At 43.0% G+C, this 19,537-nt stretch overlaps 1 protein-coding gene across 4 annotated transcripts in view; it reads right to left on the minus strand.

Moving 5' to 3' along the window:
* Positions 1 to 19,537, minus strand: part of DLGAP4 (DLG associated protein 4) — a 332,681-nt gene that overhangs the window by 264,674 nt on the left and 48,470 nt on the right. The window lies entirely within an intron of this gene.

A 19,537-nucleotide genomic window follows, 5' to 3' on the forward strand; every position in this document is an offset into this window, starting at 1 on the left:
TACACAATACATTTTTAAAAAGAGGGATGTAGCAAGATAGATGCATCAGTGCCCATAGGGCAAATACATCTATTTTGTTTCACTCTAATCTCTGGTCAAGGATGATTTTGAAGCACTGACAAAGTACCTGGAACCTGTGAGCAAAAGATAATAGTGGGATGAATGTACACACCATGAGCAATGATGCCGTCAACTCTGCAGAAAAACTATCAAGTCTGCAGTCAAATCAATTGAAATAGTTGTGGGCTATTTACAAGCACAGGTTTTTTTCTGTTCTATTGAAGAATTCTTGATGGGTTTACCCCCCCCCCCCATATCCTTCAGTGTTGTGGACCCACTTCTATGGAATGCCCTCTTAACTGAGACTGGACAGCTCTCCTTCCTGTTGAACTCTAGGAGCTTAACAAAGACTTTTCATCCTCAGCAGGTGTTTTAAGGGAGCTGTGATGGGATGATGAGCTGCTTGTGCATAAAGTCCTAGTCCCTCAGAGTTTGGCTAAGTCCACAAACCTCTGTCTGTGACGGAGCTCCTTAAGCATGGCTCCATCAGTCGCTCGGAGAATCGGACAGTGGGCGTTTATGGAACTTCTTCCAGCATAAAAGTTCCTTAACGGAAACGCGTCTTCTGGACTCTCGGCGTGACAGTTTCCGGCGAGGAGTGGGTGTCCCTATGGGAGGTCCTGAAACCTCCCCGCTATTTTCGCTGGAAGTGTCTCTGAGCCCTCCCTCCGACTCACTTTCCCTTGGAGCTCTTCCTCTCCCCCTGCTGGTCCCCTCCTCAGCGGATAAGTCTCTCTCAGCCTCTGTGAGCCCTTTCACCTCCGGTTTCTCCGATGGCAGTTCCCTGACAGGAGCTATCCTGTTTTTGTGATTAATTGTATTTGGTTTTAGCCATTGTATGTTGGGGGGATAAAGTTTTATTGACTTGAGCCATTGTGTGCTTTTAAAAAAAGAATTATGTACACGGCTTAGAAATTCCTGGCCATTTAGTAGTATATAAATAGTTCAAATAAATAAAATAATCAAGGCAAGGGACGCATAGGAAGCTGGCTTAAACCAACTGACTACACTGACTGATAGTAGCTATCCAGGATTTTGGACAAGGGTGTCTGCAAGATCTTTGGCAGATCTTTGAACCCAGCACTCTTTTGCAAACCATGAATGTGATCTGCCATGGAGTTACAGTTCTTCCCTTCACAACTCCCTTCCCCATGTTTTCTGTCTTACTTCACGCCCAACCCATACACTTAAAGCAACCTGGGTATTGTAGCACCGTGTGGGGTGTTCTAACACCTCTCACCACCCTTAAACAACAGTTCCCTTAATTCATTGGGGGTACACCATGACTGGTATATGTAATGAATTCTGCTCATATTGATCCAGAGCAGATTCCAACATATAGTTAGCAGAGTAAAAACATAAACATTGCTGGATTACCAAAAATAAACCATTCTGGAATCGCATAGCTGGACCTCCTCAGCACTCTGCTCTGCCTCACGAACCCATCGGTGCAGCAAAAAAATTCTGAGCGCATAACCTGTCATGAATTTTGCTGCATAAGAGCGCTTTAAATGTATGGTGTATGTTATGTACTAACCTTGGATCCTAGAACAATAGGCAAGCAGGAGCCTAGAATGCAACAACTGACTGGCCTGCAGGAAAAGACCAATCAGGCTCCAGGAGGGAAGCAGAATCAGCCAATCAGACAGGACTCATTGTGTAAATAATGTATATAAAAAGCCTGAGGTTTGGGTGTCGCGAATTCCTCGCGGCGCTTTTAGCGAAACGCTCAGAGTCCCAGGTTTCTTTTCAGTGCAGTCTTTTTAATGTGAGCTATATACAAGTATTTACAAAAACAGTCCATACAGAGTACCTGCTCCTTAAGGCAAACGAATACTCCACACCACAGCACAACCACCACGATTACTGTTGAACAGGCTTTCCTTTTAAAACAGGTGATAGCCAATCACATTCCTGCTGAGTCACTCTGACCCAGCACTTCACAGAGTATTGCATCAGCCTGTTGAAGCCTGCAGACTTACTGATCATCCTGCGAATCCCAACATTGGGGGGCAATTCAATCACTGTTTTACAAGCTGCAATAAAGAGCATAAAATCACTACAGGACTCTGAGTATATTTCAGTGTGGGTGAGACATTAGTGCAAAATACCCACCACAAGTTCTCACTGTATCCATTTGCTTAAAGTTATCTGGCCACCTCCAAGTTAGGCTTGGACAAATTTGTCCTCCTCTGCAGAAGTGGACGTTGAGGGATGAGGGGAGAAATTAGATGCAGTTCACATTTAAAGGCAAAATAGTAAAATGTAAGTTCTGAAACAGCTGTCCATTGAAATTTGCGGTTCTTCTAATACTGCAGTGCAGTTCTATAGACAAGTAATGTGTGCAAAAATACATACACTAGGGTATAATGTGCATAAAAATGCACGTATTGGTGAAAATAGCATACAAAAAGGCATTAAATTATGGAAAGAAAACAGATTTGCAAAAATGTGTATATTAGGCAAAATGGCATATGAAGATGTGAATATTGAGAGAATTTTGCACCAAAATGCAAAATTTCCACGGGGATTTTTTAAAAATCACAAACTAATGTTGCAGAAAGGGAGTGGGATGAGAAACTGTGTTAAATAAAAATTAACAGATTCACCCATGCCTGGCTAGGGGTCACTGCAAGTCTCTGTCACAGTTCCTGAGAATAACGTTGCAGCCATAAGAAGATTCTGTTGCACATTCAGGAAGAGGCAAAAAGCTGGTTGCCTTCTGAGCCAGCTCCTGCACAGAGAAAGGGGGAGAAAGCAGGGAAAACCTCCTGGGCATGGTTTTATTTGCTTTTAATCATCACATGCTTGAGTGTGCAGCTTTAGACCCGCTATCACTCTCTGACAGTGAATGGAATAAAGCCTGCACAGTTTATGTAAGTAATTTGTAAAGCAAGAGACAGCTGGATTAGAAAGGTGAAGGCAAAGAAGCAGATGAAAAGAGAATTGTTTGTGATGGATGGGAAAGCACAAACTGCAGCCCTTTCTTCTTCCTGGAAGGAGGGAGAAGAGCTCCCCTATAGAGATAATTCAAGGATGGCCGAGATCAAATGCGAGTAAAGTCAACTAAGGGGAAAGGCAGCAAAGGAAAGAGCCAGGCAGGGCTTGACAAGGCAGCATGTCAAGGGCACAACTTGGAGCAAGTGAAAGCACCAAGAAGAAAAGGAGCTGATTAGCAGTGCATACATACTCCTCCGCAAAAAAAGTGAGAGCAAGAAAGGGGAACTGTAGCCATCAATCCTGTAGGAAATCTTGCCTTATCACCTGCAAGTCTTGCATAAAGTATTTTTTACAAAAGATGTCCTGGTGGCCTTTCATTATCGACACCAAACAGAGAGGGTAGACTATTTTATTTGGGGGGGGGGGGAATAGAAGAGTGAAAGTGTATTGCATCTTTCCTCTGATAAAAGAGGTCCATGTTAACCCCAAAGCTTGCATATTCCAGGACTAACAGAAGTTGGCTCTGTGCCAATGGCTGAGTGGTCTCTCAGCTCAGTTGCTGCCTTTCTTTCATCATGGTTTATATACCTAAGATTTCCAGGTGGTATCTGATCCAGGCACTGACCACACTCAGAGCAGCTTCTTTCCATCCACATTCATGTTTCATGTATCTTCAGATCATACCCTCATCACAAACAATGGGTGGTATCCAGCTGAATATATCTGCTAGCTCAAGGCCTTTTGGTTGCACAGAGGATCTTCTCCTGCTATTCCCTCCTCATCATGACCCCCTAAATCTGTTCTGAGGGGTCCCTCAATCCTCCTGAGCAGAACTGGGAATGGCCCAGGGGACACACAAGGGGAGAGAGGGGTAGTTCAATTGTGCAAGTGGAAATCCTTGTGATAGCAGATTTATTTGGCTACATCTCATTATCCCAGCACAATGCAACCCCCCCCCCCCATGGAGCAATGCTTCAAGGCCAACTCTGTGCCTGTTTCCACCAAAGCCTTTGCTCATGCAACCTTGAAAGTGTGGGTTAATGTCACATGCGCTATGGTTCAGCATGCAGTGCAGAGATGGTGTGGTTGCCTTGCATACACATCCCTTTCTGCCACCATGTGGCTCGCTTAATTTGCTGACTCACCTGAAGGCATTTGATCTGCAGATGTCTTTCTGCACTGCACCTGCTTTCTGCTGTGCCACACTGTGATATGCATTGCATCAAGTGATGAGTGCATAAATGTTCTTGTCTTTGGGCAGGTGACTGAACTCTAGGGGAAGGTATCCAACAGTGTTGCTCAGCTGGTGGCAAGACTTCCATCAGCAGAATGTGGAGGGAAGCAAACCTCAGTGATGTTCTTCCCTGCAGCTCCCAACATCCCCTCTAAAACTGTTCAAGAGGGTTGTGGGGAAAGGGCCCCATTGTAGGTTTAGGAGGGTGCAGGACTGGGAAGTCCTATCAGAGAAAACTGCCTCCCTTCCTGCTCTATTGCCAGAACTGGTGAGTAAAACCACTGGAAACAGCCATTGGCAATATGTCCTTTCTGGCTGGAACTTTTACCAAGGTATCACTGGTCATTTCTTTGAAGACTTTGCAGTGGCAAGGGAAAGCATCAACATGCAATGAGTTATGAAGACTTTGGTGTGACCTACAGCATTTTTTGTTGCCATTGTTAAAAACAAAATAATTAACTTTTAAAGAACATGCACAAGGTGATATAAACAAAAGACTTCACTTTGAAATAAAACAGGAAACCCACCAGCTACTTTTATCACACAACCTAAAGATCACTTTTCAATAGCTTCTTAGGTCCATGTGACTCAAGACCTGGAGAACCTATCAGAACAGATTTTATCTGGATATTGGTGAAAATAGGAAAGATAGCATAATTTCAAGTGAAGATCTTGATCAGAGATGGCAGCTCTGGAATTATGTCGCAGAATACAGGTTGTTTCCTAATACAGCAATGGGAGCTTGAGGAGAGGCATTTTGCGCTTACTCTGCAACAAGATGCTGATAATTGCTTCAGATTGTTTGATTGTGCCTTCCACTTTGCTTACACAGCATGCTGGAGCACCTGAATGTGCAAGTTGTTGGTTTGCACTGATTAATGACCACCACTGATAGCAAGACTAGAATCAGGAAGATGGAGGGATAAAAGATGGGAGGGAGCAACTGTGCAATGAGAGCTTATGCGGGCTAAAAATATAGTAAAGGTACTTGCACCATTTGATGGTCTTTGGTATTGAAGTCTGATGAGACAAACCCTATCTGTCCATTTGCTTTCACCTTCTGTTGGGATAACTGGTCCAATTACCTACTGAAGTCCTTTAGTAAACAGAGAAAGTAACATCAGGCTTGTTTGAGAGAAGACCCCACCCATTAAAATCACACACAGAGATGTGCTTCTGGGCAAGAAAATAATAAATAAGCAAACTTTAAGGGAAAATAGTCCACTGAATGAGGTGTGCTTCCTTGCCTGCACTTACCCTCTTCAGGATAGCTCCTTTCTTTACCTGAGGCCTGCAGCTGATGCGACACCCAGGCTGCTCCTGCAGATGTTTTGTCTCTGGCTCAATAGGGACCACAGTGCATTCCTCTTGTGCTACTTATCTCTCTTCCTACACATCTCCTTTCATAGAAGAACCTTAAGCATTTTCAACATCACCACAGCTGCATCTAACTCCAGTGGTTTGCTATCCGAGTCGCTAAACATCCTCTGTGGAATTTGGCCCTGATTCTGCATTCAGGCAGGTAGGAAATGTAAGGTGCTGCAGTGAGGTACTTACATGTCCCTCTTAGATACATTTAGAATTGTGTCACTGGAATATTGACACTCACAGACTGCTCCACCTTGACTGAGACTGCTACTAGTATATCAGTGAAATTTTGAAGGCCCAGAGTTTTTCTTAGCTCCAGGTAGATTTTTGTCACTTTTCAGCTACTGGCTTCATTCACTTTTATGGCTCCCACACCTCCCTACAACAACGTAATTAAGAGAAATGATCAAAGCCCTAAAGCAAACATTGACAAGCAGGCTGTGCTCTGTTAGCATGAAGTGGAGGGGCAAGGCAAATAGATTTAAGATGAAACAGGAGCTAAGAAACAGCTAAAAAGAACAGAAACATTTTGTTTGGGGAAAAAAGGCAATTTCTGTTCCTTTCTTTCTTGGTCATCTTCACAACCACTGCAATTTCTCTTTTAGCTCCAAGGTGCTAAACATTTCATGGAGTTCTTGGAACACTTTGAAAACTCAGTCTCAGTCAGTTTTATTGCACATAGCCAAAGGCTGCCGCAATGTACACAGAATTATTTGACAATTAAAAGAAAATATACTGAATTGATAGAAAAAGACTTAAAACATTTATATTATTAAAACATTACGTACTCTAAACAGAGCTATAAAAGTACCCCAATGTACAAATAAAAACATTACACAATAAAATTCATAAGCTAAAATCATCACATGGTCACTAATGTTAAAAACAATATCAATTAATACATTTAACGAAATGTCAAAGTTTCAGTTCAGCTGAGCAAAGGATGCAAGCAAATGGTTTGAGCTCTACTTATAATAGGGATTGACTATGATGACCTTATATACCTTCAGGGAAATTAAGGCTGCCCTTACCTGGGAAGAACCACAATGGACTCCAGAGGATTTATTTCAGATAGAGAGAGGAGTGGGGCTTCAGTAAGATTTTTATTAGAGCCAGTGCACAAATAAAAATGCCAGAGAGGGCCCAGGCCAGCAAGGGGAGGACACTTTCTCTGGGCCTGGAAGTCCAGAATTTCAGCCTTAGTTGCAGGTCCCTAGCCATAAACAAGGGCAAAATATGCACCACACATTTAAAGCACTGTTATACCACTTTGACTGTCATGGATTCCTCCAAAGAACCCTGGGAGGTGTCATTTGTTAAGGGTGCTGAGAGCTGTTAGGAGACCCCCTACCCCTCTTCCTCCCTCCCACCTAAGCTAGAATTCCCAGAATTAACAGTCAATCCCTCTTCTTAGGGAACTCTGGGGATTGTAGCTCTGTGTTACTGGACCCTTCAAACCAGCACCCTTAAAAAACCAGAGTTACTGGAATTCTCTGGGGAAAGCTATGGCAGAGTGGTATAATAGAGCTTTAATGTATGGTGTGGATGTGGCCATTGAGGCTAAATTGTAGATCATACCTGACAATGTTTCTCCAAATTTATTTCTCTGTATCTGTTTCCAGGACTTGTAAGAGTTGCTGGAGCCAATCAGAAGCAGCATTAAAATAAGGAACATCCTGAATCCATGAGCTGCCTTTCAGACAGAAAAGCCCTCTTTGTGCACTGACTAATCACATGGAGATGACTGGGGAACAGAGACAACATTTAGATGCCCATAGGTTTGCCATCCATGCTACAGGGGAAAGGGTTTTAGGAAGGGCTTCAGACAGGGCTGCTCAAGAAAAAGTGGAAAAATTGACAAGTGTCATCAAAAACCAGTTGCTCAGAAAATAATGGTTAAGGAGACACAGTTGGGTTCTTTGCAAGCTATTTGATTTTAGGTTGTCTTTATTGCCCAGATGCTATTGCAAGTCAGATTCTAAGTCAGGGAGGCTCACCTGGTGCCTTTGTAGCATATCTTTAGGTACCAGGCAAAAACATTCCTCTTTGACCAATTAAACAATTTATTAACAATTAAACAATTTTAATCTGTGGGGGTGGGGGTATTGTTTTTATTTGTTACTGTGTTGTGTATTTTTGTGTTTTCATATTGTAAACTACCTTGTGATCCTCAGATGAAGGGTAGCATCAAATTTTAACAACAACAACAACAACAAATCACAGAATCTCACTGCTAAAAGCTAGGTGTATGTTTGTTTTTCATTCCAGCCTCACAGGTCTAATTTCTGCATATCAGCCTGATACGTGCTCTCTCACATTGCAAAGGATGAGAGACAAGTGAAATATTTTCACACAATTTGCTACAGAAAATCAGGCAAACATATGTCCCAGTCTCTACCACATTCCATTGTCTGTATCCCTTAGCTCCCATTTAAATTCCCCTTCCTGGTTTTCTCTGATGAAAGCTCCTGCCTGGTTAAAGTGGTACAAACCTTCTTCTCACTGTTCATACAGTCCCTATTTCTGGCCAATAGTTACCATTGCATCCATGCACCTCTTCACCCAGACACCGTGATAACTTTCCCTGCCAATTTCTTTTCAGCAGAAATAAAACCAGGCATCTTCACTATCCTGAAACTCAGATACATCATCTGGGGTCAAATGCTACGGCCATGCTGCTAAAGCTAAGAAGACCTGGACCTGGGCAATGCCTTGTTAAGAATCTGCTTGGGTACCCAATGCACACCCACCCAACCCTTGAGTTGCATGTTGGAAGAAAGGGGAGAGAGAAATAAATAAATACAGTCAAGGTTGCATACACACCACTTGTGGTACAAATATTGAGGTTAGAGAAGTGCACAGGTTAACATTTTGTTTAAAGTTAAAACTGATTTTAATATTTTATTTTTAAATGGTTTTAACGTGCTTGGAAACCTCAAGGCAAAGGGCAAGTAAGAAATCCAATTGATTAATTAACTAAGATGATGGTGGTGGTGATGATGATGATGATAAGGTGATGATGATGATGACAGTGATAAACACACACACACACACCAATCAAGAGGAAAAATCACATGTGAGATATATATAGGTCCTTGGACAACCAGGAAGAAACACACAATGAAATATGATGACAACGGGCACAGAAGCCTCCCAAAGACCGGGGGTGGGGGGAGAAGAATCTTCTTATTTTGAGAAACTACCAACTCCAGCCATAGATGCCAATGCCCTGGGTGCCCGAGCACCCACAAAATTCCCCATGAAGGGGCCAGGCATGCACAAATTCCAGTGCCAGGGCCATGCATGCTACATGACACCCACAGCCCCAGGGCACCTACAGTCACGGGGCCAAGCTGGCACTCTTGACCCCAGCTCATTATTCTTTTTGCCTACTAATTTTAGCACTTTCCCACAGAACAGGGCAATCCTAAGGACTGCTCAAGCAAACAGCTATTACATACATTGATCCAGAAGGTGCTAAAGTGTCTCTTCTTTTGCTAGACTTAATAGGAGATAATGAAGTTCAATATTTCACAAACCCAGGGCCAAGTTAGTTCATTATACTCTCAGAGGCACAAGTGTATTTTTAGCATCTCACTTATGTGAGATCAAGGTCCTGGGTCAAATACAGGGCTTACTGTAAGCAAATCCAACATAAATTGTTGCTCCAGTTGCATCTGCTATATGACCTTCACCTTCTAATAACACGGAAGGAGCCCAGCATTAAATGGTCCTATCTAGAGTGGTGGAAAGCGCATTTATTTTAATGGCACATTACTCCACCTACTCAGTTTCAGACACACAGGACAGGAAAGATCATACCCTTCAGTACAATTTATTCCTCTCCAATCTGACAAAAGTAAAATATGTGTAAATAATAGTTGATTGTCCGCATGTTCTTTTTTTTTAAAAAAAAGCAAAAACTGAACAACTTAAATCATGATAACTACCAACATCCGAGTTTCTTCTTCGAACACATTCACATGGAGACAGTTGCTAAATAACTGCAGGGAGTGGAAGTATGCAAATTACGATTGCAATGCTTCCTATGCAGTGGAAGAACATCATCCAGAAAGCACAGCATCTCACGATGCTCTGAGACAAAGGGATATTCCTAGGAACAGCAGAAGGGTGTTGCTTTGCTCCTGTCTCTGCTGCAACTACGTTATATTGAAGCTGCCTTAAACTGAGACGACTGGTTCATATATATCAGTATTTTGAAAACTGACTGGCAGCAGCTCAACAGGATTTCAGGCAGGGGTCTTCCCCAGACATAACAGGAGATGCAGGGACTCAATCTGAGACATATGAGCCATGTGTTCTACTACTAAGCTGCTGAGCTGTTCCTGAGAAGCTGGGCATGCATGTGCTTATGTGTGTGAGTGTGCAGGATGGCCATTCTCACTGCCGGCTCTGGTCCCAATCACTGCTAGCATGCAGTCGTCAAAAGACTTCCCACCCCAAAACTGAGCTTGATGGTTTGACTTGGTATAAGGCAACCTCCTATTGCTCCATACCAGGAAGTCCCCAGCACCAGTCTTGTTCAGGAGCAATACTACAGGCTATGTAACATCTGGGTGTGCCAGTCTGATGCCTCCTACGTAACAAGTGTAGTAAGCACACATATTCTAGCAATCCTCTGGTTGCCTGAGGCAGAGAGTTATGCTATGAGAAGGAAGGCAAATTAAAAGGGAACCTTTTGCCTTACACCAGTAAAAGTCTTGCCTGACCCCCTTCTTCGAATAAAGTCCACTATCCACATTAGCTTCCCAGTAAAGTGCTGTAGCCTTCTACTTGGTTCAAGTACATTCCTCATTCTAAAGTCCCTTGTTACATCAAGAGCAGGTCTAGCCATCATTTCCTGCTCTGCCCTGGTGTCGCAGAAGAATGTCCCATACAGAAGGGCCTCATAAAAAAGCCAAAGAGTTTTATATTAATTGAATTAATACAGCATTCTAGGCAGTCTAGCAACCCCTGACCTAGATTTTCTGTACAATACTGGCAGGTAATGTCGATGGGGTCTTATCAGCAAATCTGAAAGCGCACCTTGCCTCTACTGCACAAATTGCTTTTTCTAATAGTGCACGGCCGAGCTGGCGACAATTGCTAATCATCCAGATGGGAGTTTGGCCGTTTACATGCTCAGAATGCTGAGGCTGGACAAGCAGCTCAGGAGAGGAGGAAGAACTGGACTTGGAATCAGAAGCTGCCAAGCAGCTGTTCAGGGTGCCGGCTGTGGGTGCCTGCCATTATCCGGATGCTGTACCAGGCTGTTCGCTCCATCTGGTGAACCTGGCAAGTTTATTTTTGTACTTCCAAGTTTGTTCAAATCAACTCTTCCATTTAAAACTAATGGGAGCACTGGGCTGAAACAAATACAATCTGTGCAACAAAAGGAGTTGGGAATGATAAACGAGAAGAGGGCTTTTTGGGGGGAGGGGGCAGCCCGAAAACCTATTGGAGGTTTGCAGCTTCCTCAGGGATGCCAAAAGGGAGCATCACAACAATAAAGGCAAACAGCAAAAAGGAAGCTTGCCTCTTGCTAAGGGGTTGTTGATGAGGCATGTCACCCATTAGGGAGAGGAAGAGGGTAGCAACATTGCAACAATGTGCGACAAGAGAGGCAGGAACAGCATTACTTTGGTGATAATAGGTAACATCTTTGCTTGCCCTTGATTAGCCTTCTTTTCACATGACCTCACTTGACCTAGTCACTGCCTTGTCACTTCCTCCATGATGTCTGCCAAGCATCTGGCTATATAGAACATGCAGTCTTTATCCAGAATTTATCAAACAGCAAGACTTTGCACTCCTGCTCTGTTGCTTCCCACTTGTTTGATTTCTGTACATACCCTCTTCCCTCGCCACTTCATCTCCAGAGTCCAGGATGATTGATGAACCAGACTGATGGCAATAAGGGACTAGCAGTAAGGGAATGTTCATTTCTTTCAGCTAACCCAGAGGAATAATGGCCAGAAATCCTGAGCATTGACTAGAAATAGGCCTGAACAATAAGACATACAACATTATTTGCACTTCTTCTGAGTTGGTGCTGCATGCAACCGGGGGGGGGGGGAGGAAAGGGGTTTGTGCCTGCTAAATCATACATTAATATTTCTTTGCATCCTTCACTGAAGGGCTGTAGTTCAGTAGTAGAGCATCTGCTTTGCATGCAGAAGAACCCAGATCCAATCCTCAGCACCTTCAGGTTGGACTCAGACAGACCCATTTGAAACCCTGGAGAGTTTCCACTGGTCGGTGCAGATAATACTGAGAAAGGGGGACCAACGATATGACCCGGTCATACTGCGTTGCTATATATCCTATTATGCACAAAACTGCAATAGGAGAAAACTTTAATCAAGCAGCAGGATTCTGCATGTGTTGGGGAAGGTGGCAAATCAGAATAATTTCTGGTGACTCAGTGCTGACAAAACAGTTTGCATTTGTCTTAACTAGCTTTAGTGTACACGAGAAATCTAAGATGAATTGCAGATTCCCTCCTACCATACCATGCATAAAGCAAGCTGATAAGATGAGGGAGGGAACCTGTTTACCAGGGAACCTGTTTACCAGTTTGTTTCCAAATTCAATTCAGGGTGTGATTTCTCTTTTTTAAAGTTGGGGTCCCCAACTTGGTGCCATCAGACACCCTTTAACACCTTCTGAGATGCCCTGCCATTCCCAGGTTTTTCAATGAATGGTGTGTTTTTATTTTGGGGGGAGTTGCTTGGTTTGCCTGTTGCTTGGGAGCACTGGTGGCTTTGGGGGGGTCTATGTTGTGTTTATTTTCTTTTTGGTGTTGTGTAATTGGTTTTTTTTTGGGGGGTGTACTCTGAGCATTGCTAGCTTTTCTTCTGTGAAATGAGGTATCTTGTAGTGCCCATGATAGATTTCCAAAGGTGCACATGGGCACAAAAAGTTGGGGGGCCTGTCCCTAAACAGGCTGGAGACTGGATATCCCAAATAAGTTTCCATAAAGATTGGCTGGTGAGATCATGCTTGCAAGACAGACAGACTGGGTTGCATGAGGAGCACAATATTTCCAGAGCTCTAGAGATGCCAGGCTTATTCACTGGCATCTCCAGGCAGGGTTGAGAGAGCCACTGCCAGTGAGTACAGACAATATTGAAGTAATGGTCTGACATCCTGTAACACAGTTGACAAAAAGCAGCTTCCTGTGTTCCTAGGGATAGGTTAGAAAAGCCTTCACATGCTTTCTGAATGCAAATAAAGGTGGGCAACTGCCTGATTTCCCCTGGGAGGAAGTTCCACAGCTGAGGTGCCACCACCAAGAATGTCCTGTGGTGGGACATCATATTTGTTAGGGACTTAATGCATAAGCCATTCAATAGTATCTCCACATCACTACCTGCCACTGCCAGGGATGTTTGGTGCTGATATCTGTAGACAGTTACACAGCTGGGCAGTCACATGGTAAGCCCAGCACAAAAGTTATGCGCCAACATGCAGGGCATTGCTTCTAAAATGTGGGGGTAGGGGTTGGGGGAGTTTCCATATCTGTATTATGCAGGAAAGGCCGTACATTTTTATTTTAGTGTTGGTGCTGACCTTTAAAGCCCTAAACGGCCTCGGTCCTGTATACCTGAAGGAGCATCTCCACCCCCATCATTCAGCCTGGACACTGAGATCCAGCACCAAGGGCCTTCTGGCGGTTCCCTCATTGCGAGAAGTGAGGTTACAGGGAACCAGACAGAGGGCCTTCTCGGTAGTGGCGCCCGCCCTGTGGAACGCCCTCCCTTCAGATGTGAAAGAAATAAGCAGCTTCTTTTTAAAAGATATCTGAAGGCAGCCCTGTTTAGGGAAGTTTTTAATATTTAATGCTGTGTTGTTTTTAACACTTGATTGGAAGCCGCCCAGAGTGGCTGGGGAAACTCAGCCAGATGGGCGGGGTATAAATAATAAATTATTATTATTATTATTATTATTATTATTATTATTATTATTATTAGCTGTATCAAGTGCATGTTATTGCTGCAACAGGCTCCAATGAATGAGGGACATAAGCGGAAACATTTTAATGATCAGCATTAATTGATGTGAATCTGTTGGGTTGTTGTTGTTTTTTTTAAAAAAAGAACAAACAAACCTCTATCCATGCATAAAATGAACCAGATGGGAAAGGCAGGTAAGGCAAGAACTCAGCTTCAGCTGCTGGTTCTTCCTGCCGCTAATGAAATGAGTTATGCCAGTAGCATTGCCTCAATCTTGAATACGCAGGATGCTAAGATAATATTTACCTTTTTACTATGGAATTTTCACAACATGGTCTGTTTGTGTTTTGGGCTCTCATGGCCCTTCAGCTCTGCATCCTGCCATGGCTTGGATCCTGCCTGTGACTCTGGGGTGGGGGGGGGTTGCCCCAGTGATAGTTGCCAGGACAATGGTCACTGGGAGCTCCCTGCTGACAGCTCATCTTGCTGGCAGCCACTCAGCTGCTTCTTTGGCTGAATGGTCCATTTGGTCTGCAGCCACCAAAGAGTGAACAGCCTGTTAGAGGAACGTGCTGCTTGCATTAGAGCAGCTGATACAGCAGGTGAGTTGGTAACAGTAGCAGTGGCTACATATTTCTGAAATTTCAGGTTCCCAGGTGAGGTCAACAGGAGAAGGGCAAGAGAAGACTCTATAACAGCCTGTCGATGTATTTCAATCCCCAGTGGGCAAGGAGAAAATAAGTGCATGTCCGTATTAAAAAGTTAAAGGAGCTTCAGATCTGTTCAACCACCATGGGGATACAACCTGTACAATCGTTTCGGAAAATAGTCTTTGAAGAAGTTTCTACTGTTGCAGGAGAGGCGATGCAATTGGATTTGAGGCTAACTTTATTAAATCTGTTTATAGATAACGATAAGAATTTATAGTTTATGTATCTACTTTTCATGTCTGCAACCAGAAATAGAACACCACAATACTGGAAAACAGTTACTAACGTAATTCTCGAAGCATGATGGGATAGACAGTGGGATATAGACCTTATGGAAAAACTAACAAAGCATATCAGAGCGCTCAGGAACAAAGATAACTTTGAAACTATGTTGCACATGTCTGGGACAATCTATTAAGATGGAGAGTAGAATACACCTAAGTGATGTAATCAGGTTCTGTAGTATTTGCAAACTTACTTAATAACTGGCCGTGTTATTTACATTGTTTATGAACTGAAGGTTTCTTGGGGAGGGGGTATATGGGGATCATTTGTTATGTGTATTTTTAGAAATTGAAAAATAAATTTAAAAAGAAGGAGGGAACCACCATGGTTTGGACACTATAGTTGTGTTAAAAGGCAAGTGGGGGAAGATTCTACAAGCATGTATTAGCCTGTGTCCATAACTCCTTCTTACAATGGTCATCCACATCATGGTCGGGACCAATGGAAGGGTCTCCTAACTCCCATCATTTAGAAGAGGCCAGGTTCCCTGGTGTAGACCATGCATTTTGATCTTGCCCTGCTTTTCCCTGATATGAAACAAAAACAAAGCACGCTTAGCTTGTCATTTGCCTTTCATAATATATGTGAAATTGAAAACAGAAAAGGATCAGGGACCCTGCTTTTGTGTCCTTTGTCACAACTGATGTGATATACTTGCACTTTGTGCACAGGGAGGAGTTGCTGAGTACTAAACATATGTGTTAAAAAGCCTTCAGAGAGCCAGGGCACGCAGTCATCCTTGAGGTGACAATTCTATGAATATTGCAGCTGTGGTTTCACTAGGAAGGTGTGCCTGTCTCCATCATTATTAACTTTCAAAGGGAATTTGAAAACATTCCTGTTTACCCAGTCATTTGGTAGATGAAGAATATTATTTCTGGCAACTCTGAGATGAATGGATCTGTAACTTGTTTTAGAATGTGGATCTGTTTGCCATTGTGGGCTCCTTCGGGAGGAAGTAGGTGGGGTATAAATTCAACAATGAATAATATTTCATTTCTGCCATGCCACCTTTGGAATGTGAATGTCTCCTATGAGCATTAGTATCTAAGGAATGGCAAAATGCCCTGCAAGAGAGTCCATGCAAGGATCAAATTGGCTTGCTACCTTCCATATGCACATTAACACTGTCTGTCCAGTCTTATGAAGTTCTCCCCATCAGCCTTGTTATGTTGCTTCAGGAAGGCAAGTTTCCTGCTGTTTCTTCACAACAATGATATTTAGTTGAGAATACGTGGGTTCAAACGCTTAACAACCCCAATGCCAACAGCAATCCACGCTTCAAGTTAGGTGATCAAGAGAAACCATCTCTTTATAGACTGCAACAAGGAGGTTTAGTCCAAGGAGTGTGTCATTACTGTAGACTGCTTTTCCATTTTTTACCTTTTTACCTTCCATTAAATTTGCAGGAGTAATTCATAATTTATGAGAGCTCATGAAATCTGCAAGCAGCTTAAAGCAGTTTGGCTAGATGGATGAAGAGACAAATCAGGGCTTGTTCGCAAGAGAATTCTGATACAGAGAAAATGCTTGTTCTGGATGCACATCTTGTTCTGGATACATTTCCCCATAAGCACCAGGTCTGCAGCTTATGAGTGATCCTGGACCCAGCATTGTCTCTGAATCTCCAGGCAATAGCTGGGGCCAGGGATGAATTTTCTTTTCAGCTTCAGCTGAAAACTGTGTTCTTTTCTGGAAAATTAGGACCTGCCGATCACTGACTGACAAGGCCTAATAATCTCCAGTTGGTTACTATAAAGTATAGTATGTACAACTGCCAAAGGCAGGCTCCAGACTTGAGGTGGCCCTGGGGAAGGTGTCCTTTGATCTCCTCCATGCATGGACCTTGACAGCACCTACCAATAGCACTGAATGGTCCCACCACCATTTAAACTTATCGGTGTCCTGGATTGCTCCTATGTCACATTGTGAGAAATTAAGATGGTGGTCACACACAGCTGCCCAAGGCACTCAGTTTATTTATTCAGAGGGGCATTGAAGGCATCAGTGGTGGTCCCTTTGGCACACTGCCAGTTGCCCAAGCATGCCAGCCCTGAAAATAAAAGATTCAGCAGGTCTGGAACAATCACCTTCCACCTTTTCAGAACCAGGGCCTCTTTAATTTAAATTTATTGATTTTTTAAAATTATGTATTTGTTAGGTGGTAGTGCTGCTATTGTGACCCACTTTAGATCAAGCTGTGGCCTGTTTGTGGGACCCGACCCACCCATTGAAGAGTGAGGTAGCACAACTACATAATGCCAGCCCTTTCCCCCCCTTTTTTAGAATTATGGGTTACATATTTGTGTCCAGGTTAAGTTCAAGGTACTTGGGGTTTTTTTATTTGCAAAACCCTAAAGTCTGGGGTACATTAGCAAATGCCTTATTTGGTATGTACTACAACCCTCTATCAGAGGACGAGATGGTTGGACAGTGTTCTTGAAGCTACAAACATGAGTCTGAGTGGAAGACAGGTGTGCCTGGCATGCTCTGGTCCATGGGGTCATGAAGAGTCGGACACGACTAAACGACTAAACAACAACAACCCTCTATGAGACATGTGGGATTCCACTGCCTTCAATGATGGAGTGATGTAGCAGATAGGGCTTAGTCTGTAGTGACACCTGTTTCTGGGATCTCCCTCCCTAGGCTCAGCACCATTAATTTTTTTAAAGATTGATGAGAATTCACATCTCTTGCCAGGATTATTGAAGTTTCAAGAAAGAAAAGAAAAGAAAAGAAAAGAAAAGAAAGACCTGCTGCAATTTCAATCCTTTTAGAGTTATATCACAGCAAACTGATGACTTTAAATTCTTTATTTTTTGTTTTAATTTATTTAGGGATAAGGAGCTTTGTGGGATCTTTCTTTGCAGAACACTGCCCTATTGATTCAGATATAAATACATAAATGCTTTCCATCTATGGAAATAAATAAAAAAGAACTAGGGCATCTGCATTCATTTCTGTGATGATTAAAAAAAAATGTTTTTAAAAAGCAAGTGGGTGAACTCCAGCAGATGCAGACTAAATATAGCCATGTCAGAATATAGATGCCATGGGTTTTGCTCCATACTGAGCTGGTGAATCCAGAATAAGTTATCTTAAAGCAAAACCACTCTGGGAGGCAGTGATTCACTTCTATGGGAAAGGCTTGCAATCCAGCCAAGGTGCCCCCTAACAGAAGGGTGGGTGATTTTGCCAGTCCCCTCTCTTCCAACAGCCTCCATTTCCGGAGGGTTCCTCAACTGGAGATGCTCTTTAGGACACACTGAGGGGTGCAGGGAGAGGGGAAATTGGCAAAAAATCCCTCACTATTCAATGAATGAATGAATGAATGAATGAATGAATGAATGAATCTGCTTTATTGGCATAGAAAAAGTGCATTGTATACATGGATCAGAACAGAACACACTTAACAAAACATAGTAGGAGATACTTTAGGATAAAATGGTCCAGACATCATGAGGTACAAAAATGGCTCTTAGGACCTTTGGTGACATAATTTCATGGCATCACTAAAAAATCTTGCCACATTCTCCATAACGTCATTACAGTGGACCCTCCGGATATGCATTAAATTCGTTCTGGGGGTCCGCCCGCAACCCAAAAAGTCCGTAGGCAGAGGCGCCGCTTCTGCGCATGCACACGGTGCGATTGAGCACTTCTGTGCATGCGTGTGTGGCAAAACTCAGAAATATACACTTCCGGGTTTGCCACGCTTGTAACCCGAAAGTTACATATCCAGAGCAGTACGTAACTAGAGGCTCCACTGTACTACAGTTGTTCAGCAGGAAGAGTCAGTGCAATAAATCCCCTCCTTCAATAAGGGGACCAAATACTTATCATATATTTGTGCATAAAATGGGCAACAAAACAAAATGTGTGGCCTCAGTATTCATTAGTGGCTACCTCTGGTCCAGGCCCTCTCAGAGGTTCAGAGAGGTCTGGACCACTTCCAACTTTTGAGGTCCACAGCCATAATAATAGTAATAGTAATAAAAAATTGAAACCGAGGTATGCCTCCTGACAGCCCTTACAAGAGAGGACTGTAAAGTAGGAGGTGTGGGCAACCTTGGGAAAACTCAGTTCTGGTTCAAATGAAGGCCTTCTGAGAGGTGATGTCCTTCAATGAAAAGCACTTAGCCACAATGAAACCATTTGACCTCTATTCCTGTGGCCATAGCAATGCATTTGTTTACTACTGACAGTAGCCTTGGGATTTTTTTATTGTGTCATGCTCAGTGCACAAACATGAGAGGAGTTTGAGGGTCTGAGGAAAAGTTGAATGCTGGGGAATTTCCACCTTGTTATGTGATTAAGGTTTGATTCAGCTCAGCCTCCTACAGGATTGCCATAGAAACAACACTTGAAAGTATTTTGTTCTTCTCAGAGAAACATCTCCAGCTCTTGAAAGGCAATTTATAATTACTGATCTTGTCCCCAACTCATTTCCTTTTGGTTTAGTCATGCTGCTAAATCCATGGGAAGTTTTTTTGCACTAGTAGTTTTGCTTTCTGAACATGCTGTGCTACAAAATATTGCAGCCTAATCTCCATCTAATTATTAAGCTGAAGTCTGTCATAGACATGACTGAAATTGTGATGGAGCACATGAATAAAGGGGGTGGGAGGTGAAGGTTATGCCTTATGGAGGGGGGAATTTTCCCATATTGTTCAGCTAGCACAACCTGGACTGGCTTCAGTAAGTAACTAGGGTTAAAAGAGATGCATTGAATAAGGTTAAAATTAGATATGCATTTAATATGTGTGTCGCAGCTGATCCTGCATTAGGTCTGTGAGCAACTTCATAGGAGAGGTGTATCCTGGCTACTGCCAGGAAATGTAATGTTGTTAATGCAAATCTTGTTATATATGTAGCACAGAAATGTTGTGGTTTTGTATGTTGTTGTATTTGCTATGATGTTGCTGCTTTATTTATATATTTATTATTAATTAGGGGTGTGTGTGTGTGTGTGTGTGTGTGTG

The sequence above is a fragment of the Podarcis raffonei genome, chromosome 6, assembly GCF_027172205.1.
Source record: "Podarcis raffonei isolate rPodRaf1 chromosome 6, rPodRaf1.pri, whole genome shotgun sequence".
In the NCBI taxonomy this organism is placed as follows: domain Eukaryota; kingdom Metazoa; phylum Chordata; class Lepidosauria; order Squamata; family Lacertidae; genus Podarcis; species Podarcis raffonei.